Below are 23919 nucleotides of genomic sequence, written 5' to 3' on the forward strand. Positions count from 1 at the left end.
GACGAGGTCGAGACCAAGAACAGAACGAAAGCCGCTACAACGTCACACGCAAGCGCCTCACGTCACCACACCGCGATACAAGAGGAACCCGCCCACCCTCGCCATCCTTCGGCGGGGCGGCACCACATCCTGGGCTCGCTTTGAGCACCTGACCTAGTTCCGGCATGGCGTGGTAGGGGATGTTCAGGGGATACGGAAGTTTATGTTGTGATTCAGAGAAAACTCCAGGAACAAACTCGCTAACAAAGTTTTCAAACTGACAAGCAGGTATTCTTTATTGCGGCGCCGAGAGATAGCTCCTCCTAACGTGTGTCCCTGTATTGCTACACAAGGCATCCTTATATAGTCCCTGGGCATACATACATATTCATGAGGCTACGTATTGATTACATTATTTTCCAGAAAGTTCCCCGCATGCGTACAAAATTGTGGTGGTGGTCTCTGAGGGTCTTTTCTAGCAGTTATAAGTTCTCTCTGTCCTCCTGTTATTTCATATCCTAGGTAGGAAACTCGGGTTTGGATTAGCTGGGCCTTTTGTTTGGATACCTGATAAACATTCAGCCCCAGAAAATTTAATCATTCCACCGTCCACTGGATACATTCTTCCTTTGTTTCTGTAGCAATTAATAGGTCATCCACCTATTGTAACAGAGTCCCCATATGAGTATGTAGCTTCCATGATTCTAGTTCCAGTGCTAACTGATTTCCAAAAATTGCTGGACTGTTTTTAAACCCTTGAGGTAATACTGTCCAAGTTAATTGAGTTTCCCTTCCTGTGTCAGGTTTTTCCCATTCAGAAGCAAATAATTTTGGCTTTCTTTGGCCAATGGTAAGCAAAAGAAAGTATCCTTTAAATCCAAGACATCAAACCATTATTGATTATTATTCAATTTAGTCAATAAATCATGTGAATTAGCTACTACTGGGCAAATATCCCCTGCAATTTTGTTCATTGCTCTGAGATCTTGAACCAATCTGCAACTTTTACTATCATATTTCTTTACTGTCCAGATAGGAGTATTATATTCCAATTCACATTCAATTAATAATCTATATTTTAAAATTTATCAATGATTTTTTGTTTCCCTTTGATCTTCTAATTTATTTCCACTTTAACAGGCAAAGCATTTTTCACCTTACCTGGAATTTCAGATGCCCATATTCCCAGATAGACCTGATTAAGGATTTCTATTTCAGGGAGGTCCTCCTTTTTGCTTTTCTGTTGAATTAAAGATAAAAATAATCAATTAATTGCAGTTTTGAGTTTAACTCTTAATTCCATTTTGCCTTCTTTAAATGTTGCTTCTTGCCCTAATAAAGATTTTAGAGAATTTGGCATGTATCAAAATTTATGCATTCCTATTTGTTTTCCGAATTCGTACTTTAAGGGTTTCAGAAAGAATGCCTCGGGGTTGTTTTTTTTTTTGGTTTTTTTTTGTTTGTTTGTTTGTTTTTTCTTTTTGTTTTTTTTTTGTTTTTGTTGTTGTTTTGGTTTAGGTTTTTTTTTTCTCTTTTTCTTGGTGGCCAGTAGTTCCCATATCTCTAACAAATTCTTTTCTCTCTGATTTAAGACCGAATAAGTTGCTCCTGTATCCACTAAAATTCCAGTTTATTTCTTCTAGTCCCTAGCTTTAATTTAACCAGTGGATCTCCTAGGGTAGATTCCCCAGATCCCTGTCAGTCTAGTTCCAGTTCAGTCACCGGAGCCACCCCAAGGCACCCACCCCCCCATCCCCCCCGGGCAGTCTCACTTCCAGAGTCCAAACTCCCCATAGCACGCATACCGATCCGTTTCCACAGAAGAGCCCACTCCCCCAACCTCTGCCCGTTGTCCCTCCTCCCACGCTCAAACACAGGAGCTGCCCGAGCTCCCCTCCTTTCCCCCTTGGTTTTCCCCTTTTTTTTCTCACAGTTGCTCACCCTGCTCTGCAGGGGCTGCAGATGCCTGCCTCTGCAACAGTACTACTTTAACCCTTTCTTAACTCTGAATGTGAATCTACTGCTTGTTGCCAGTGACAGCAATCTCTTCCTCCTTATCAGTATCAGATAGAACAGATTCAGAGGGTGCTCCTCTTGGAGGTACTTGTGATACATAATTTTCCAACCTATCTTCCTGATTACTGGTTTTTAACTTTAAACATCTTTCCCCAGTGTCACAGGCTGAACAACATCTCTCCAGCTTAACTTTCAGTTTTTCCTTTTTTCCAAAGCCAAAATTGTTGATAGGACACTGGACCCAAAACCATTTCCATAAGACACCCCTGCATCTTGTAGGACCCAAAGCACAAGATGCCCACTGCTTCTTGTGGGTGTATACCAAATGGACGCTAGCAGCCAGGTATACGCCTTTACCTACAAGATTTCCTATCTCGATTTATGGAAGGCTTCCTAACCTTGCGTACACTTACCAAACCAAACCAATTTAGTCTTTATGTAAGATGCCCCCTGCACCTTACAGACTATACAGAAGAAAAGAATACCTTTTATGAGATGGTCCTTGTCTGCTCCCACAGTGATCCGAATGAGTCGAGGGGTCCCTGTGGGAAAAATTCCTGAGGGCCCTAGGGAGCCCTGTCATCAGCGGGTCCTGCAGCCGAGCAGAGTAGGTCCCACCTGGGTAGCCAAATTGATTCAGAGAAAACTCCAGGAACAAACTTGCCAACAAAGTTTTCAAGCTGACAAGCAGGTATTCTTTATTGCGGTGCTGGGAGACACGGGGGATAGCTCCTCCTAACGTGTGTCCCCATATTGCTACACAAGCCATCCTTATATAGTCCCTGGGCATACATACATATTCATGAGGCTACATATGGATTACATTATTTTCCAGAAAGTTCCCCTCATGCATACAAAATTGTGGTGGTGGTCTCTGAGGGTCGTTTACTTTTTCCAACAATCTTCATCACTTCTGGCAGCCTTTGAAGCCTGCACAGTAGATGCTTATACCAGCTTAATTGGTTCGTTAACACCACAGACATAACAATCCTCCTGTCCTTCTACTTATCAGTTAGTTTAACTTAAGCCCATCCTGGACACCTGCCATTCCCAGATACTCCTTATCCTTGCATCCTATTCTTCTAGCCTGTTTTTCTTACATTCGTTTTGTACTAAGGCCATAGGGCCTAAAACTACGTCAGCTATAATGGTTTATCTTATACAAGAATTCTCAGTATGTTCTCTAGCTGTACTCTGTTGGTTTTTTTTTCTGTGTATCATGCACCTCAGTAATTTTCCATTGCTGTTACAAAGCCATCAAACTTAACATTACTTAAAACTGATTCTAAAGGTTTATATATTCCATTTTGCAATTTTTTGCCCCCCCCCCCCCCCCCCCTTGTCTCAGTTGTCAGCCGTGGCGGCCGTGCTGGGAGGCGGGAAGGGGCTGAGGAAGCAGGCTGAGGGGCTGCTTGTTCTGGACTCCCACTCTGACCTCTGAACTCAGCGTGGCGGCATTGTGTATGACAACAGGACCCTCAGCTTTCTTCCTTGTCTTCTTGAAGCCTGAAATCCTGCTGCTTGAGCGAGCCCCTAAAACTCTCCACCCGGCGCGGGTTCTCCTGGCTCCCAAAGTTTGTCATCGAGGTTCGTGGGGCTGCAAACACCCGTGCGTTTTTCTTCAGGATGTATTGCTAAGGCTTCTGTAGTTACAAATAGTATTGGTACCCATTTGCTCCATATTTGCCTTTTGCTCCACTTTTGGGATCCTAAAGCACTAGTTGCTATGCCAGGTCTGAAATGACTCGCAGGCACAGTGTTTCAGGGCCCTAGCTAGACTCCACTTTTGGCAGGAAAATAAAAAGCTGGGTTCTGTTTAATTCGAGGCTTGTCTCTTGAAGCCTGGCCAGGAGAGCAGCTGTGGAGCTTTTCTCAAGTGTGGTCTCTTAGTCATGAGCTGCTTGTTGGGTAGAGGCTGCCAGAAGGCTCTGGAGCAGGTGCTTGGCTGAGGAAGATGGGGTAGGGTCTCTGAAGGGGCACACAGTAAAAACTACCTTCCTAGCCTCTCTGTGAGTAAGCTTAGGGCATACCTTGTGGAGGCTGCTCCCTGAGGAAGAGGAAAAAGAAAAAAACAAAAAGTAAGAGGAGGAGGTAAGCAAGACTGAGCCCTGAGGAAAGGCTTCTAGGAACAGATTGGTGACCTTGACGTGTGGAGAAAGGACTTTACAACCAATCAGCCAATTAGAGTTGTAAAGTAGGTATGTTTATTCAGCGCTGGGCAGCATGGGGGTGTCCCACCAAAGTCTTGCATGCTGCAGCCGTCTGTCTTTCAAACATATATAGCATTGTAGTTACATATTCATGAGAGCTCCTATACATATTCATAACCTGTCCCCACTTCGTATGATAATTAGTATTTCCGTAAACTCCTCCACTGCACATGTGCAGTGCTTTTTGGTAGTGGTCATAGGGGGTCATGGGGATGAAGGCTAGCAGCTCCTCTTTGTCACTGCAAGTAATCTTTTGGTCCTGTGCAGGCTCAGTTACTCCTTGGATCGTGTCCAAACCACAAAACTGGCTTGCACCGGTTCTCTCTCTTCTTTTGCTGGGGCTCAGTCTCCCCTTGGATTGGCTGATGTTATCCCAAAAGTTACAAATGTAGCTAACTTTTCACAGGTGTTAAGTCCCGCACTTTGTTAACCCTTAGGTTGCACCAACAATGTGACTAAGGTATATTATCAGTAATTAAATTAACAATGCGAACTAATTACCCAACCAGCAACAAGTTTTAAATCTTAGGACTCCCCTATCTCAGTCCCCCCTTTTCTAGCAAGTTAATAAATTCTTTTACTCCTAATTCTACCGTAGGATACTTAACATGAAAATTCCTTATCTGACATTTCTCAAAATATCTATTAGACTCAAGTTCTCGTCATAGTTGATTTTTCCTCCATTTGCTGTAAGAGGCTCTTGTATCGTGACAGCACCATAAGGCACATCAGACTGTTATACAAGGAACTGTGAATAAAATTATAATAACAATTATTGTAACAAACAATTGTTTTAACCATGCCAAATTCGGCAACCAGGAAGTCAGTTTTTCTGTTAGGTCCCCGAAAACCCAAGACGTGTCTTCTTGGACCACTTCATGTAAAATTTTGGGTTTTTTTCACAAATTAGAGACAGGTCTTTTTCAGTTCTCTTATTTTGATTAATGTATGTGCAACAATGTTTATTAATAACTGTACATAGACCCTCCTCCTTGGTGAAAAGCAAATCTAATCCCAGCCTATTCTGGTATGTCATCTTTTCTAGGAAAGAGATTTCTTTCAGATATATTAGTGTATTCGGATATGGACTGGTTACTAAGGGCTGTTATCATGACAAAGGAATTAGGAAAACCAGTGTCTACCACAGGATGACCTTGCTCCACATTTGTGGGTAGGTGTGAGCAGATCCAGCAGTTGAAACAGTTCATAACTTCTGCAATCTTACCATGTAATTGCAGGAATCTGGAGGCTTGCCAAACTGGTCAAGGATGCTTTAAACTAGATGTGTTGGGGGAGGGGGGCATCATTCCATCTCAACACACCCAGTCAGTTGCCAGCACCTAAAATAAATGCTCGGAGCGATGCAGAGATATTCCAGCCACTCCAGCCAATGAGCTGGCTTCATTTGGAGCTCAGCTCAGATGACTATATGCAAATGCCCGTAGCATGGGGAACAAACAAGAGGAATTAGAGATGTGTGCATGTCCACGGGGGTATGATATAATAGGCATCACAGAAACATGGTGGGATGGCTCCTATGACTGGAGTGTTGGAAAGGAATGTTACAGGCTCTTTAGAAAAGACAGGCCCAGCAGGCGGGGAGGGGGAGTTGCTATTTATGCTAGGGATAGGCTGGAGAGTATGGAACTCTGTCCGGGGATGTTAGCGGCGAGGAGAAGCAAGACATGCCAACCCAATATGGGTGATAAGCAAGCTTCTACTTTATTTGTGGCGCAATTCGCTTATATAGGCGTGGTGTTTAGCCACGCCTCCTAGTCACCACAGTATTGGTTAGTTCTACACAGCGTCCTTCACATTCTCCTCCCACATCTGGTTTCCGGTTACCTGTGAGGCCTACACCTTGCTTTGCTCGCACAAGGCCTCTAAGGATCCATGGCCTTACTCTTAGCGCCATTCTGCAACATGGGGACAGGTGAGCAGTTGACAGAGAGTTTGTGGGTCAGGGTTAAAGGGAGAACAGCGATGGGAGACATTGCTGTGGGGAACTGTGACAGACTGCCTGATCAAGAGGACTCTGCGGATGAAGCACTCCATAGACAGATAGGAACAGCCTCATGCTCACAGGCCCTTGTACTCATGGGTGACTTCAACCACCCTGACATTTGTTGGAGCGACAGTATGGCCCAGCACAAGCAATGCAGGAGATTCCTCAATTGTGTGGAAGACAGCTTCCTTCTGCAAGTAACTGAAGAGCCAACAAGGAGAGGTGCTGTGCTTGACCTCATGCTCACCAACAGGGAAGGGCTGGTTGGAAATGTGACGCTCCAGGGCAGCCTTGGATGCGGCAATCATGGGATCGTCAAATTCGAGATCCTCAGGACAGTGAGAAGAGCGTGCAGCGAGCTCACTGCTCTGGACTTCAAGAGAGCAGACTTTGGCCTGTTTAGGAACGTGGGATATAGCCCAAGAGGGCAGTGGGGCCCAAGACTCTTGGTTGATAGTCAAAGATCACCTGCTGCAAGCTCAGGAGTGTTGCATCCCAACTAGAAGGAAGTGCAGCAGGAGGGCCAGGAGACCTCCTTGGATGGATAAGGAGCTGCTAAGGAAACTTCGAAGGAAAAAAGAGGCTTATAAAAGGTGGAAGCAAGGACAGGTGGCATGGGAAGAATACAGGGATGTCGTCCAGGAACCTAGGGACCAGGTTAGGAAAGCTAAGGCCCTGTTAGAATTAAACTTGGCTTGGAATCTTAAGTATAACAGGAAGGGATTCTATGAATATGTAGCTAATAAAAAACAGACTAGGGACAATGTAGGCCCTGTCCAGAAGCTCTCGGGAGAATTGGCTACTCAGGATTTGGAGAAGGCTGAGGTTCTGAATGACTTCTTTGCCTCTGTCTTCACTGGCAAGGGCTATGACCACATCACCCAAGTCTTGGAAGGCAGACACAGGGACTGTGATAATGAAGACCTTGGGCCCACTGTAGTAGAGGATCTTGTTCGAGACCATCTTAAGAACCTCAATGTACACAAGTCCATGAGACCTGATGAAATCCATTCGCGGGTCCTGAAGGAGCTGGCAAATTAAGTCGCTAAGCCACTGGCCATCATATTTGACAAATCATGGCAGTCAAGTGAAGTTCCCAATGACTGGAAAACAAGAAATATAACCCCCATTTTCAAGAAGGGGAAAATGGATGACCCAGGGAATTACAGACCAGTCAGTCTCACCCCTATGCCTGGCAAAATCTTGGAGCAGATTCTCCTGGAAGGCATGCTAAGGCACATGCAAAACAACAGGATGGTTGGTGACAGCCAGCATGGCTTCACTAAGAGGAAATCCTGCCTGACCGATTTGATGGCCTTCCATGATGGGGCTATGGAACTGATGGACAGGGGTAGAGCACTTGATGTCATCTACCTGGACTTGTGCATAGCGTTCCACACTGTCCCCCATGACATCCTTGTCTCTAAATTGGAGAGATATCAATTTGATGGATGGACCACTCGGTGGATAAAGAACTGGCTGGTTGGCTGCATACATAGAGTTGTCGTCAATGGCTCAATGTCTGGCTGGAGATCAGTAACAAGTGGTGTCCCTCAGGGATCGGTGTTGGGACCAGTCTTGTTTAACATCTTTGTCGCTGACATGGACAGTGGGATTGAGTGTGCCCTCAGCAAGTTTGCCGATGACACCAAGCTGTGTGGTGTGGTTGATATGCTGGAGGGAAGGAATGCCATCCAGAGGGACCTTGACCCACTTGTGAGGTGGGCTGATGCCAACCTTATGAAGTTTAACCATGCCAAGTGCAAGTTCCTACACCTGGCTCCAAGCGATCCCATGCACGGATGCAGGTTGGGCAAAGAAGAGATTCAGAGCAGCCCTGTGGAGAAGGACTTGGGGGTGTTGATTGATGAGAAAATGAACATGAGCTGGCAGTGTGCGCTTGAAGCCCAGAAAGCGAACCGTATCCTGGGCTGCATCAAAAGGAGCGTGACCAGCAGATCGCAGGAGGTGATCCTGCCCCTCTACTCTGCTCTTGTGATACCTCACTGGAGTATTGTGTGCAGTTCTGGTGTCCTCAACATAAAAATGACATGGAACTGTTGGAACAAGTCCAGAGGAGGGCCACGAGGATGATCAGGGGACTGGAACACCTCCCATATGAAGACAGGCTGAGAAAGTTGGGGCTGTTCAGCCTGGAGAAGAGAAGGCCGCGTGGAGACTTTATAGCAGCCTTCCAGTATCTGGAGAGGACTCTATAAGGATGCTGGGGTGGGACTCTTCATTAGGGACTGTAGTGATAGGACAAGGGGTAACGGGTTCAAAGTTAAACAGGGCAAGTTTAGATTAGATATAAGGAGGAAATTCTTTCCTGTCAGGGTGGTGAGGCACTGGAATGGGTTGCCCAGGGAGGTTGTGAATGCTCCATTCTTGGCAGTGTTCAAGGCCAGGTTGGACAAAGCCTTGGGTGGCATGGTTTAGTGTGAGGTGTCCCTGCCCACGGCAGGGGGGTTGGAACTAGATGATCTTAAGGTCCTTTCCAACCCTAACTATTCTATGATTCTTATGATCTTGCTCTGTCAGGGTGGCCTGGTATTTCAGGAATCTTTGTGGGGAGAGCCAGTGCCTGCCTTTTACTTCCAGTACTGCAGATATGGTATGGGATACCAACACAGTTATTCTTTGGCCTAGAGTAAATTTTCGGGCTTCTTGGATATTCAGTACTACGGTTGCGATCTCTTGTAGGCATCCAGGCCATCCCTTTGCAATCGCATCCAATTGATTGGAGAAATAGGCAACCCCAGGGATATGGACCTGAATCCTGTGCTAGTATTCCCAGCGCGATTCCCTGCTTTTCGTGAGAGGAGAGGAGAAACGGATTATTCACATCTGGGAGTCCCAAGGCTGGAGCCAACATCAAGGCCTTCTTTAACAATTCAAAGGATTGTATGGTTTCTCTGTCCCATTTGAGGTGTTTTTGGTCTGTAGTTGTCAATGCATATAGGGGTCTGACAAGCAGTCCATAATTACAAATCCATAAGCGACACCACCCAGTCATCCCCAGGAAGGTTCGTAACTCTTTCAGTGTCTGTGGCCTCGGAGTTTGACGTATTGCCTCTTTCTGTGCCTGTCCCAAGGTTCTTTGTCCAGCGCTTATTTCATAGCCCAGATAGATTACTTGTCGCTGCATTATTTGGACCTTTTTCTGGGAGACCCTATGTCCTTGGACTCCCAAGTAGTTCAATAGACTTACGGTCCAGGTTATACAAGCTTTTCTTGTTTTCCTCTCAGTTAGGACATCATCCATATACTGTAGCAGTTTTCCTTCCTCAGATGGAATTTCCCAGGACTCTAAATCTTTGGCAAGATGGTTGCCAAATATAGTAGGGCTTTTTTTGAATCTTTGTGGCAACACTGTCCAGGTAAGTTGGGCTCTTCGTCCACTTTTGGGATTTTCCCACTTGAATGCAAATATTTTCTGGCTGGGTTTGTGGAGAGGGAGGAAAAAGAAGGCATCCTTCAAATCTAAAACGGTAAACCAAGTGAGCTCAGGTGTCAGTGTGGTTAATAAGGTATATGGGTTTGCCTCTACTGGATAGAGATCTTCGGTGATCTTATTTATAGCCCAGAGGTCTTGGACCACCCGGTAGGACCTGTCGGGTTTACAGACAGGTAATATGGGAGCATTAAAATCAGATTGACACTCTTTTAGTAATCCCTGTTGTAAAAATTCCTCTGTTATTGGCCGAATTCCTTCCCTGTCCTCTTTCCTCAAGGGGTACTGTTTAATTCTTACCGGCTGTCATCCCTCCTTAAGTTTGACCTCAACAGGTGAAGCATTTTTTGCTTTCCTGGGTGTCTCAGTGGTCCAAACCCCGGTGTATACCTGGTTCATAACTTCTTCGCTGATTCCTCCTTCTGTAGGGACAATAGTTAGGGATAAACTCATTATTTGGATATATTGTTGTTCATTTACCTCCAGAGTAATCTCTCCCTTTTCAAATTTAATTATAGCATGCAATTGTTCTAATGAGTCTCTTCCCAAAAGTGACTTTGGGGAATTGGGCATATATAAAAATCAATGAATGCCCCACTGTTTTTCCAGTTTATACTCCAGTGGTTTACAAAAATACGCCTTTTCACTTTGGCCAGTTGCCCCTTTTACCATAATATAATCATCCCCCAGGGGCATCAAGGCTTGGTTTAAGACTGAGTATGTTGCTCCTGCGTCCACTAGAAACTCTACCCCTTTTTGTTCCTTCCCTAGCTCTGTTATAACCAGTGGATCTGCTAGGGTAGATTCCCCAGGTCCCCGTCAATCTCTCTTTATATGGGCCACAATTCTCCCCTTCTGATTGTTCCGCCTCTTTCCTTTATTTTTCCACCTTTCCGGACAGTTATCTTTCCAGTGGCCAAATTTCTTGCACAATGCACATTGATCCCTACTCAACCGAGGTGATCCTTGTCTGGGTTTTCTCTCTTCCTCTTCTCTGACTACCGCTACCCCCCTTCTCTGTCCCCGTTTGTAATCCTCCTCTCTGTTACTAAACACTCTCCATGCCTCGTCTAGTAATATCACTAGGTTCCTTCTTTCTGTAGGATGTAACTTTTGAAGCTTACATCTGTCGTGGTTTAAACCCAGCCAGACAGCTTGTTCACTCACTCCCCCCCTTCTTTCCCTCCCCCTACTCCCAGAGGGACAGAGAGGAGAATCGAAAAGAATGCAACTCCCACGGGTTAAGAACAGTTTAGTAACTAAGGTATAACACAAATCACTACTGCTACCACCAATAATAATGATAAAGGAAATAACAAAGGAAGAGAATACAACACCTCACCACCAGCCGACCGATAACTCACCCCCCCAGCCCAACCAAGCACCAACCGATACCTCCTCCAACCCCACAGTCTACCAGCCCTTCCGGGTCATTCCCAGTTACATCCCTAGGCATGACGTGCTGTGGTATGGAATACCTCTTTGGTCAGTTTGGGTCAGGTGTCCTGTCTCTGCTTCCTCCCAGCTTCCCCTTCTCCCTGGTGGAGCATAAAGCTCACAAAGTCCTTGGCCAGACCAAAACATCAGTGTTATTAGCTCTGTTCCCAGGCCAAAAGTCAAAACACAGCACTGCACCAGCTACCAAGAAGGAGAAACATGACTGCTACTGCTGAACCCAGGGCAACGTCTAATATTTCCTGTAGATTGGCCCAAAAATAAGGAGACTAATTGCTGTATTCCTACCTCTGATCCAGGATCTGGCGGTGTGTTATGGTTCATTATGTCCCTCAATGGATCCAGGAATTCGGATGGTGACTCAGAAGGACCTTGTCTGATTGCATACAGTGCTGACCAATTCATAGTTTTAGTAATGGCCCTTTCCATTCCTTTTGCAATCCATCCCTGTTATGCCTGTAGTCTCTCCATATGTGCAGACCTGTTTGCATTCCATTTTGGGTCTTGAAGGGGGAGATAACCTTTAACATCTCCCCCTGTGGTCTTATAATGGTCTTCAGCCAAATCCCCTCCGGTTTTTAGAATTAATTGTTTCTCCGTTTCGGTCATATAGTCTAGCAATAACTGTATGTCATTCCAATCAGGGTTGTATTGTTTTATAATAAATTGAATATGTTTGGTTACACTTACCGGATCATTCCTGTAGTCCTTGGCAATTCTTTTCCAGGCTTCTAAATCGGTAGTTGAAAAAGGCACCTTAATTAACATTGTTCCGCCATCCGATCCTACTGTCTCTCGGAGGGAAGCCTGCAAAACTGTTAGGGCTGAGTTTTTCCTCGTCCGGGAGGATACAGGACTGCCTGGGGGAGTGGTAGTTCCATCCGAGACTACATCCGGTTCCTGTGATCGAGGGGGAGGCTTAAGCAGGTTAGTTAAATCCTGTTCTGATGCTCGGTGAGTTTTATTTATTCTAGTACACTGTTATCCAATACTACATGCTGAGCAACACCGCCTCAGTTTATCTCTAAGCCCCTTATTATTTTCTCGCTTGAGGGTGAGTACCATAGGGTCCTGTGGCGGCACTATTCCACAGTCCCTTTGCCACTCCGGGTGATTCCGGAGGGTGAAGAACATATCCGCATATGATACTTCATCCCATTTTCCCTCTCTCCTTAAAAACAACATTAATTGCAGGATGGTATTGTAATCTCTTGACCCATGCAGGGGCCACTTGGCCCCATCCTCAAATTTATATAATGGCCACCACTGGTTACAATATTTAATGAGGGCTTTCTTATTCTTTGTCCTTCCGGCTCCGGCAATATCTTTCCAGTGTGCCAATATGCAAGTAAGAGGACTTTTCTTTAAAACAGTTTTATCCTGGATATTACCCGTTTTTTAATAGCCTCCTATCAATTGTTATGTTTTACTTTAATCTTATTCAAACTTCTTTATATGTTTTCTTACAATCTCTTTCCAATGTTCTTCCCAAATACCCCGAGTCTCTGGGACTCGTTTTTTTCACATAAAAATTTCACTATCTTAGCCTCCTGTTGTGCCCTTTCCTGGTCATAAAACCTTGGGGGCTCCGGGAAACACTTGGGACGCTCCGGTCTCCATTTTTCAGATGAACAGCGCCACCTTCTGTCGCAAGATTTACATTTCAACAGAACCTGTGCCGGATGCCAATTTTCTCCGTGCACTCTTATTAGTAAGCCCACACACAAAGCAAAGGATAACCCCTATGTGTCCGTTAATACTAGGGTTCTGGAGGATATCTGGGACAGGTTGTTCCCAATCCAGGGCTACTATCTAAAGCCTGCCCGGCGGGTGTCACATACATGCCCTTTAAATAATGTCTCTCCCCTAATCTACTCCAGCCTCCTCTTTCATTTAAGTATTCCCAGGGTTCAAGTCCAAACCACTGAAGGAGTTGACCCTCTTGGACCTGCCAGTTCGGTGATTAGTCAAATCCCTGACGTTCATAATTGAAGTCTATCTCATGCCAAGACATCCACAACCTTTCAAACAGAACTACCAATTAGGACTCTCCCCCTTGCTTCACAGCAGCGCTGCACATCAGACACACATGCAAGCAAACACTTCAACACAAAATAACACCCGAAACAATACAGAATAGCACGAAATAACACAAAATGTCACAGCACGAAATAACATGAAATGATACAACATACCACAAAATACTCAGGCATTTACAGATAAATCATCACTCCAGTTAGTATCCTTCCAACACCCGCCAAGATTATTAAAAGTATTATAATTTTGGGAGGTCTGCTTACCCTTCTCCTGCTTCTTATAGAGTCATTAGCAGGTCTGTTCTGGCTTCCAGTACTGAGATGCAGCAATTACCTCAGATTTGCTTGATCAACCCTCAAGATCACTAGCAGCCGCTCTATCGGTCAGCAAACCCCTCAACCCTCAGGGTACCCTTTCTTCCATGAGGGGGTGATGCTGCATGCCAGACGTCGCTGCACGCATTATCAGCAGCCCCCGCCAAGCGTGGGCATCCCCAGCGATTTATAGGCCCTTCCCTTTTCCTAAAACATACCATTTATCCGTGGCTTCAGGAGGTCCTTGTCTGTCCCCGTGGTGAGCGGCTGGGAGTGGAGGCTTCTCTAAAGAATGTGCTCAGGGCGTGCCTAGGGGCGTCTGTCCCACGATTGATCCCACAGCCAGGCAGAGAGTTCTCCTGGCTGGCTCACCAAATTGATGTGCGGAAAAAGGACTTTAAAACCAATCAGCCAGTTAGAGTTGTAAAGTAGGTATGTTTATTCAGCGCTGGGCAGCACAGGGGTATCCCACCAAAGTCGTGCGCGCTGCAGCCATCTGTTCTTCAAACATATATAGCATTGTAGTTACATATTCATGAGAGCTCCTATACATATTCATAACCTGTCTCCATTTCGTATGATAATTAGTATTTCCATAAACTCCTCCACTGCACATGCGCAGTGCTTTTTGGTAGTGGTTGTAGGGGGTCGTGGGGATGAAGGCTAGCAGTTCCTCTTTGTCACTGTGTCCTGGGTTCAGCAGTAGCAGTCATGTTTCTCCTTCGTGGTAGCTGGTGCAGTGCTGTGTTTTGACTTCTAGCCTGGGAACAGTGTTGGTGAAACCGATGTTTTTGGTTGTTGCTATGTGATGTTTACCCTGACCAAGGACTTTGTGAGGCTCATGCTCTGCCAGGGAGGAGGGGAAGCTGAGGAAGCAGAAACGGGGTGCATGACCCAGGCTAGCCAAAGAGGTATTCCATACCACAGCATGTCATGCCCGGGGTGGGGGGTAACTGGGAGTTACCCGGAAGGACACAGGCTTCCGGGTGGGACTCATTTCTTGGCCAGTGGTATCGTATTCTCTTCCCTTGTTATTTTCTTTTATCATTGTTGTCGTTGGTAGTAGCGGTGGTGATTTGTGTTGTTCATTGGTTGCTGGACTGTTCTTGTCTCAACCCATAGGAGTTGCACTCTTTCGATCCTCCTCCCCGTTCCTCTGGGAGCAGGGAAGGGGAGAGCCCCGGGGGGGGTGGGGAGGGGGACCCTCGATTGCTGTCAGCCTGGCACCACTCACTGGGAGTGAATGAACAAGTTGCCTGACTGGGTTTAAACCTTGACACACTGCAAGTAATCTTTTGGTCCTGCGCAGGCTCAGTTACTCCTTGGATCGTGTCCAAACTACAAAACTGGCTTGCACCGGTTCTCTCTCTTCTTTTGCTTGGGCTCAGTCTCCCCTTGGATTGGCTGATGTTATCCCAAAAGTTACAAATGTAGCTAACTTTTCACAGGTGTTAAGTCCCGCACTTTGTTAACCCTTAGGTTGCACCAGCAATGTGACTAAGGTGTATTATCACTAATTAAATTAACAATGCGAACTAATTACCCAACAAGCAACAAGTTTTAAATCTTAGAACTCCCCTATTTCAACCTGGCATGTGAGAGAGCAGAAAATGCTCTTCAAAGTGATTCATGGATTTGCGGGATAGAAATTTGAGTTGGCCCCTTGCTGATGGGAGCAGATCTGAGTGCTCAAAAGTTTCTTTCTCTTACATAAGGACTCTTCATTTTTAGTTCCTTTGATACAGCTGTATTTGTGTAATGTAGCAATACTAACAAAGATAAGGAAGTGGGCAAAAGGACAATGTAGGGATACAGCTGTATTTGTGTGATATAGCAATACTAACAAAGATAAGGAAGCAAACAAAAGGACAATGTAGCAATAAATCTCGCAAGGGTGATAAGTTCCTGTTTATGTACCAGACTTGCGGTTTGGACAAATATCAAACTCCACTGAGCCTGCGCAACACTGTGAGGTCAACTAGCGGTGACAATGAGGAGCCATCGGCCTTCATCCCCATGACCCTTGGCAACCACCACCAGGAGGCACTGTGCAGGCTCAATGATTGGACTAATGCCAGAGGACTAATTATAATAGTAGATGGGAATAGTTTTTATATATGTATTAGGTGTGAAGCAATCTTATGAATATGTAATTAGCTTGCATAATATAAGTGAGCAATGTAACCCCAGAAGGGTGCAGCATGCCTGTGGTGGAGCATGCCCCCATGCTGCCCAGCGCTGAATAAACATACCTACTCTGAAAATTTGTTTCGGAGTCTTTTCTGCAGATCACCTTAACCCAGCTTGTGGTTGCAATGGCTGTGTTGATAAATGCATTCTGCTGCTGGATTCTTTGCTTCTTCTTAGGCTGGTATTTATTGGGCCCTAAATTTCATCATTGTGTTTTTTCAGTTTGCCATAATTGGATTCAGTAGACATTGGTAATATCTGCCTATGGTGTTGCAGGTGTGGCAGCAGTCAAGAGCTTCAAAGGACAATGAAGGCTAGATTTGGAGGGAGAAAGACAGTGACAGGGCAGAGAACAGCTATTGGAATGATAATCCCATGGACTGTACTTGCTAGTCTGGTTCAGAGTTGCACAGAGAGAAAAAAACAAATCAACAAAAGAAATTCATAAGAAGTTTGTTTCTTTGCTGTTTTCAGAGGCACTGTATGAATCATGGTGTCCGGGGTTCAGCAGTAGGAGTCATTTTTCTCAATCTTAGTAGTTGCTGAAGAGCTGTTTTTACTTTCAGCCTGGGAACAGCACTGAAAAAACCAATGGTTTTAGTTGCTGCTCAGTAATGTTTACTCTGACCAAGGACTTTGTGAGTCTCATGCTCTGCCAGGGAGGAGGGGAAGCCAGGAGGAAGCAGAGACAGGACACCTGACCCAAACAAAACAAAGAGGTATTCCATACCATAGCTTGTCATGCCCAGTATATAAACTGGGGGCAGTTACCCAGAAGTTCTAGTCCACTGCCAGGGTCGGGCTGGTTATCAGTCGTCGGGTGGTGAGCGACTGTATTCTCTTTTCTTGTTATTTCCCTTATCATTATTATTATTGGTGGTAGGAGTAGTGGTTTTGTGTTATACCTTAGTTACTGGACTGTTCTTAACCCATGGGAGTTATATTCTTCCCATTCTCCTACCCATACCTCTGGGAGCAGGGGTAGGAAGGGGGGGGAGAGGGAGGAGTGAGTGAGCAGCTGCGTGGTTCTGAGTTACCTGCTGGGCTTAAACCATGACAGTTCTTTGTGGCACCCAATGTGGGGCACAAAGGGTTGAGATAACAACATATCTGACCAGAGTGTGTCTAATCATATTTGGGATAAGCATTCATTGTTTTGGATTAATAGGCACTCATCACAATGCTGATTTATTGGCTCTCAAAGTTGTTGCTCTTGATCTCGGAGTTTCAGCACGTCGTACCTTACTTACAGCTGGTATTTGCTGTTTTAGTGTTTATCGGCTGGGGGGGTCGGGCTAAGGTTCTTGTTTCGCTGTACTTTATGGTAATGACTTGTAATACAATAGACTCATTGATCATGAAACTGATCTGGCTTGTGTTCCCAGTGTGGTCATCATTTCTATACTTTGGGAGGTATATAATAGAAGTGTTTAGCAATTGCACATCTTTTTTTCCCCTCCTCAGGTGGTCAACCTATGAAGGAGACATTCCCTTACACTCCCAGCTCTCTCACCAGACTATTTACAGCATCATTTGAGAGCTGTGAATGTCTTGAATGGCCTTTGGGTACCCTTGAGACCTGCCTGCTGATTGTGATGGGGATCACCCTGTTGGCACACATACAGAGTGTGTTTTACCCATGACCATTTTGTCTGATCTCGAAAGTTAAGCAGAGTCAGGTTTGGGTCTTGTCTAGGGTTAGACGACAATATAGGAGTACCAAGAGATTTTCCCCGAGGCTGGACAGTCATGAGTGGCAGGGTATGTGGGATAGTATGGGCATGTGTCTAGGCCAGTGGGCCCCTCCAGTGCTTTGGAACTTCACCACTGGACAAGTGCAAAATCCAGAAAAATTAGTAAAACACTTAAATGAGGTGTGTTGTCATCCTGGTCATACCAGAGAGGGACAAATCATGGCAACATGCTGGGCCTTGGCCTATGCTTACAGATCCCTGTTCAACACTATCCAGCACCTTCAAAGTGAAAAAGATGTCTCTGGATCTGAGGGCAAAGCAACAGACAATGCAGCTACTCTAACTCCAAATACAGCAGCTACCCCAACCCCGATGTCGTGGTTTAAGCACAGGGGATTGGTATGGAATACCCCTTTGGCTAGTTTGGGTCAGGTGTCTTGTCTCTGCTTCCTTGCATGCGGGAGATTCAGGACCTTGGTCGCTTGAGATTGTCCCAGGAGATGTCAGTCCTGTTCGGAAACATTCTGAATGCCTAAGCAGCCTTTTTTCCAACCAGATTTGCCTATCCCACATTGCCCTTAGTCATCATGCTTGTAGTAAGCATGGGTAAACCCCTTCCCAAATCTTCACTCACAAAGCCAAGCCATCATTACACACACCCACTCCTGCTTTGTAAAAGCATGCAGTAGAGATTTACAATGGATTTTTCTTATGCATTGACAAAAAAATATTTTTTCCATTCTTAGTCTGAAGCATATTATATCAGATTTTTCACCCCTCTTCATTTAATCTGATTTTGTAATACGTGTATAGAGAATATATATTATATATAATATATATAAAATATATATTGAGAAATATGATTGCACAGGGAATTGAAATAATATAGGAAGTCAAGAAACAACAGGCATATAAAATCCCAGATGTTAGATGCTGGGACCAAAATCAAAAGTATCTTTAAAATAAACATTAAAATCAGAAAAAAAAAAAAAGGATGAAAGGATCACAATGTCTGGGTTGTCACACAATTAATAAAATCAAAGAATACATTTAGCTAGCTGCAGTGTAGGAGGAATAAGTCAGGATACAAAAATGCAAGTCAAACTACAAAGAGCTAATAGAAAGACAATAATTTAAAACATGTAAACTGCTTATGATGTTCAATATGTGGAGGTGCTTACAGGTTTAACATCTTTTTTTCAGCTGCTGTACAAACCAGGTGCCTTAATGTGAACACTTGTTCCTCATTTTGAGAGTAGGAAAACAGAGCTGTTTTCATGACCTTATTAGAACTACAAGGAAATAGCAATAAAACCTAAATATACAGAATCTTCTTCAAGTTATCTTCAGATTATCCTCGCTATTTTCCTTCACTTTTGAGTGTTATAAAAACTGCTACTATTTATAGATGGAGGGATCATTTCACTAATGACTGATTTGACCTTTCTGTTAATGTCAGAGGGATTTATTTCAGAATTAAATCCTTCAGCACCTATGGTTGTCTTCAGAAGCAACCAGGGCATGAGCAACATTCTTAAGTTTCAGCTTGTCGTGGTTTAAACCCAGTCAGGTAACTTGTTCACTCACTCCCAGTGAGTGGTGCCGAGCTGACAACAATCGAGGTCCGTGTCCGTCTCCCCCCCCGCACAGGGGCTCTCCCCTTCCCCACTCCCGGAGGAACGGGGAGGAGGATCGAGAGAGTGCAACTCCTACGGGTTGAGACAAGAACAGTCCAGCAACAAATCACCACCGCTACTATCAGCTAAAACAATGATAAGGGAAAATAACAAGGGAAGAGAATACGATACCACCGGCCAAGAAAGCGAGTTCCACCCGGAAGCCCCTGTCCTTCCGGGTAACTCCCAGTTACCCCCCCACCACGGGCATGACGTGCTGTGGTATGGAATACCTCCCCGGCTAGCCCGGGTCAGGCGCCCCGTCTCTGCTTCCTCACAGCTTCCCCTCCTCCCTGGCAGAGCATGAGCCTCACAGAGTCCTTGGTCAGGGTAAACATCACTTAGCAACAACCGAAAACATCGGCTTCACCAACACTGTTCTCAAGCTAGAAGTCAAAACACAGCACTGCACCAGTTAACACAAAGGAAAAAACATGACTGCTACTGCTGAACCCAGGACACAGCTTACTTTCACATTTGCATCAGAAGTTTTAGTTACTAAGTGAAGAAAAAAAAAAAGCCCCTTTTAAAAGGCAATCAAAATGAACAAAGTATTACTCAGCACTCACACATGTACATTCCAAACATGCCTAAACAATTTTTTCATTTATGTAGCAGAACAGGTGTGTGTGTACATGATCTTTAACCAGAAGTTACTTGTGGATATGAGCATGCCTGCTTGTATGTCTTAGTATATGTAAATAATGTGTTGATGTAAAAATCTCTGCATTGCAGTGTGCTGACAGCAGGGGTAAAGTAAGAACTGTGTTAAAAATATTTAATTTCATAAAGCCTAAGGTCAAATAAAAGATAAATTTTCTCTATTTACATTAGAACTCTTCCTCTATTTACATTACAGATTGACCCACCAGTAGGAAAAAATATTTAAAAACTAAATTAAAAATGTTATTTACAGTTGTTTCAGTTGTATGTATACAATCATAGAATCATAGAATAGTTAGGGTTGGAAAGGACCTCAAGATCATCTAGTTCCAACCCCCCTGCCATGGGCAGGGACACCTCACACTAAACCTCTCACCCAAGGCTTCGTCCAACCTGGCCTTGAACACTGCCAGGGATGGTGCATTCACAACCCCCTTGGGCAACCGATTCCAGTGCCTCACCACCCTTACAGGAAAGAATTTCTTCCTTATATCCAATATCTAAACTTCCCCTGTTTAAGTTTTAACCCATTACCCCTTCTCCTATCACTACAGTCCCTAACGAAGAGTCCCTCCCCAGCTTCCCTATAGGCCCCCTTCAGATACTGGAAGGCTGCTATGAGGTCTCCACGCAGTCCTTGTTAAGAGTAAGAATTACTTAGCAACAACTAAAAAAAACCCTGTGTTATCAGCATTGTTCTCAGACTAGAGTTGAAAACACAGCACTGCACCAGCAACTACAAAGGAGAAAAGTAACTGTTATAGCTGAAGTTCTCTACAGTTTGTCCCAGGTTCAGCAGTAGCAGTCATTTTTCTCAGTCTTAGTGCAGTGCTGTGGGTTTGACTTTCAGCCTGGGAACAGCGCTGATAACACCGATGTTTTTAGTTGTTGCTAAGTAATGTTTACTCTGACCAAGGACTTTGTGAGTCTCATGCTCTGCCAGGGAGGAGGGGAAGCCGGGAGGAAGCAGAGACAGGACACCTGACCCAAACTGACCAAAGAGGTATTCCATACCACAGCATGTCATGCCCAGTATATAAACTGGGGGCACTTACCTGGAAGGGCTAGATCACTGCTTGGGTCAGGTTGGGTATCTGTCGGTTGGTGGTGAGCGGTTGTATTCTCTCCCCTTTTTATTTCCCTTATCATTATTATTACTGGTGGTAGTAGTAGTGGTTTTCTGTTATACCTTAGGTACTGGACTGTTCTTATCTCAGCCCATGGGAGTTACATTCTTTTGATTCTCCTCCCCATCCCTCCAGGGGTGGGGGAAGGAAGGGGGGGAGTGAGCAAGCATCTGTGCGGTTCTGGGTTGCCGGCTGGGCTTAAACCATGGCATGCAATCTGAGTGTATAGAAAATAATGCTGCTTTTGACCACAGTATTTATCAGTAAAGGTTATCTAGATGAAAATTTGCTTCTTTTCCTTCCCAGTAGTTTCTGAAAAACAAAACATTGATTATATAAAAATTCTGCTTGATAATGGGCCAGAGCATATGTAAAGGCACTGTTTAAGTGCCCATGAATTAAGAAGCTGTAGCCTAAATGAAAAGCTGATACTAAAATATTTTTTCATTCATGTTTGTCTTTTGTTGCTTTGAAATTATTCAGTTGGATATTCACATATATTTCCTAAAAAAAAATAATAAATGTCTGATTAATTTTTCTTCTTTTCAGATTTTTGATGGCATTGAGTGTGAATTCCCTGGTTTTTATTTTCATGATTATTGATAGTAAGTATAGCTTTGCATTCTTGTTCTTTAAAGGCATTTGAGAGATGAGCCCTTAGGGGAAAGTTACAAAATGATTTTTCTGTCCTTCCAAAATAAACCATAGTGCAGTGACACTAAATATCTCATTGAGAGTTTTGCCTCATGGGTTAAAAAGCCCAAGTTGTGACTGTGTTTACGTGTTTTGAAATAGTTCAGTGTGTAACCTAACACTGGCTTTTCTGTGTGCAAACTTTCACTGTGTTTGTTTCTCTTGACAAGTTATTTCATTTCTATATATATATTATGAACAAAACTTGTGAAGCTTTGGTTCTTGATAGATCATTGAAGAGCCATGGAAAGACAGTAATCTGTATACAGTAGTCAAATTCCAGCTTTCTACTGCACTCTGCCTTTTCAGTAGAAGAATTTGTTGGCTTTTCTTGAAATAACAAAAGATAGTTTTTTGTGAATTGTGTGTAACAATATACATGCATTTTTTAAAAAATCACAAAACTTAACAAAAAAACTTTAAACTTAAGCATAAAAACCAACAACAAACATATCTAAACATCATAGACATAAATGCATCTGTACATATACATAAATATATATCAGATACACCTAAACATAGCTAACAAAAAAACATATCTAAACTTTTTCTAATAAAGGTGTTCTGGTATGTTTGTTCTCAGTGGGTGTGCTGTTTATTTTCTTTGTCCTTATTGCCTTATTTTTGTATTTCAGAATTCACCCTTAAGAATTCAAAAAGGCTGCTCTTTTTTTTTTTCCTGGGATTTCTCCCCAAAGGAAATATTTAGGACTTTCTGTGTAGTAGCTCTGCATCTATAGCTGTGGGAAGAGATTGAACTAAACCAATATAACTAGTTTTTGGATAAGACATATTTCAACAGCATTTTTGAAATTTCTGGTTGAATTTAAAGGATTATGGTAGCTTTCTAGGATAAGGTAAGAAGGGAAGCATTACAACTATTTTTAATAATCTGGAAGAATATGGTAATTGCAAAGGAAAACTGTGGAAGGAAATGAAAGATAGAATCATAAAATGGTGTGGGTTGGGATTACAACAAAGGTTTCATCTAACTTGTTCCCCTTTAAATGCTAAAAAATGTTCTGTTTTAAAATGTCAGCATGACTTGTCAAATTCATCCGTTTTTCCTTGATGAACAGAGATGCTTTTGGTATTTTTGATATATCTTTTCATAGAAGAACTTTTGATGAACTGAACACTGGTCATGATAGTAGCTGGTGCACTGCTGTGTTTTTGACTTTAGTCTGAGAACAATGCTGGTAACACACCAATGTTTTTAGTTGTTGCTAATAAATGCTTACTCTGATCAAGAACTTTTCAGTCTCTCATGCTCTGCCAGTGAGAAGAGGCACACGAAAACAGGAGGAAGCAGAGACAGGACACCTGACCCAAACTAGCCAAAGGGGTATTCCATACCAGAGCACATCATGCCCAGTGTATAAACTGGGGGGAGTTACCCAGAAGGCCCAGATCACTGCTCAGGTCAGGCTGGATATCGGTCCCCTTGTTATTTCCCTTATCATTATTATTATTATTATTCGTGGTAGTAGTAGTAGTTTTATATGGTACCTTAGTTATTGGACTGTTCTTATCTCAACCGGTGGGAGTTACATTCTTTCGATTCTCCTCCCCATCCCTCCAGGAGCGGGGGAGGAAGAAAGGGGGAGGAGTGAACAAGCAGCTGTGTGGTTCTGAGTTACCGTCTGGGCTTAAACCATGACAATATATCAAAATTTCTGGGTGCGTTTTGATGCCTCACTCACTTGAATATTCCATCTCTAAGACCTCTCAATTTTCACTTTTTCTTAGTTTCTTATCAGTAATTATTTGTCTAAGCAAATAGACACTGCAACTTTATTCTGTTTATCACATGTCCTTTATCCAAATAAATTCAAAATTTTGCAGAAAGTATATTACTTTGCTTTTTTTATTGCATATAATTAGGTCAGTCATTTGTAATTATGCTCCAAAATTCCTGACTCTTGTCCACTTAAAAAATGTCAAAGCAGAGGTTGTTAATCCACAATAATCAGTAATACCTGTGGCATAACTGTAGATGCAAGATATGCTGCCTTCTAATGAAGAAGTTATGCCATCTTGTTTCATGATGCTTCAAAACTAAAATGCTCGTTTTAACTTGGTTTTGTGTACATGCAAAAATTGTAATTTTCATTTAATTAAATGGTTGACTACTTTTGGCCAAGATTTTAGCTTTACAAAGTTGTCTGATACTGAGCTGGTGTTAAGTGTAGGGGAAAACCACCCCAAGTGTTTCATCCTGATACAGCTTTCATTTCTTTGGGTTATGGCTTGTTACCTGTACTGAAGTTTGCTTTATTGTTTTTCTTCTTGCACAGTAAAGTGCTATACAGAAAGTGTATGTGTTCTGGGAAGGAATTTTGTGGTTTGGTGAAAAATAAAGTAGTTTACTATTGCCCTAGGTTTGCCATGATGATTGTGGTTTTG

General features: G+C 43.6%; 1 long non-coding RNA gene across 1 annotated transcript; it reads right to left on the reverse strand.

Annotated features, from left to right (window-relative positions):
* Window positions 1-4089: 4089 nt before the first annotated feature.
* Window positions 4090-15880, reverse strand: LOC130607704 (uncharacterized). The gene is made up of 3 exons (XR_008974308.1): window positions 15764-15880; window positions 15059-15204; window positions 4090-4136 (listed from the first exon to the last, which is right to left on the reverse strand). It is a non-coding gene; the product is annotated as an uncharacterized LOC130607704 (long non-coding RNA).
* Window positions 15881-23919: the final 8039 nt, after the last annotated feature.

Source organism: Pezoporus wallicus, unplaced genomic scaffold (genome assembly GCF_028554395.1).
Source record: "Pezoporus wallicus isolate ANWC-B61680 ecotype Strahan unplaced genomic scaffold, APGP_CSIRO_Pwel_v1 contig_13641, whole genome shotgun sequence".
Classification (NCBI taxonomy): Eukaryota; Metazoa; Chordata; class Aves; order Psittaciformes; family Psittacidae; genus Pezoporus; species Pezoporus wallicus.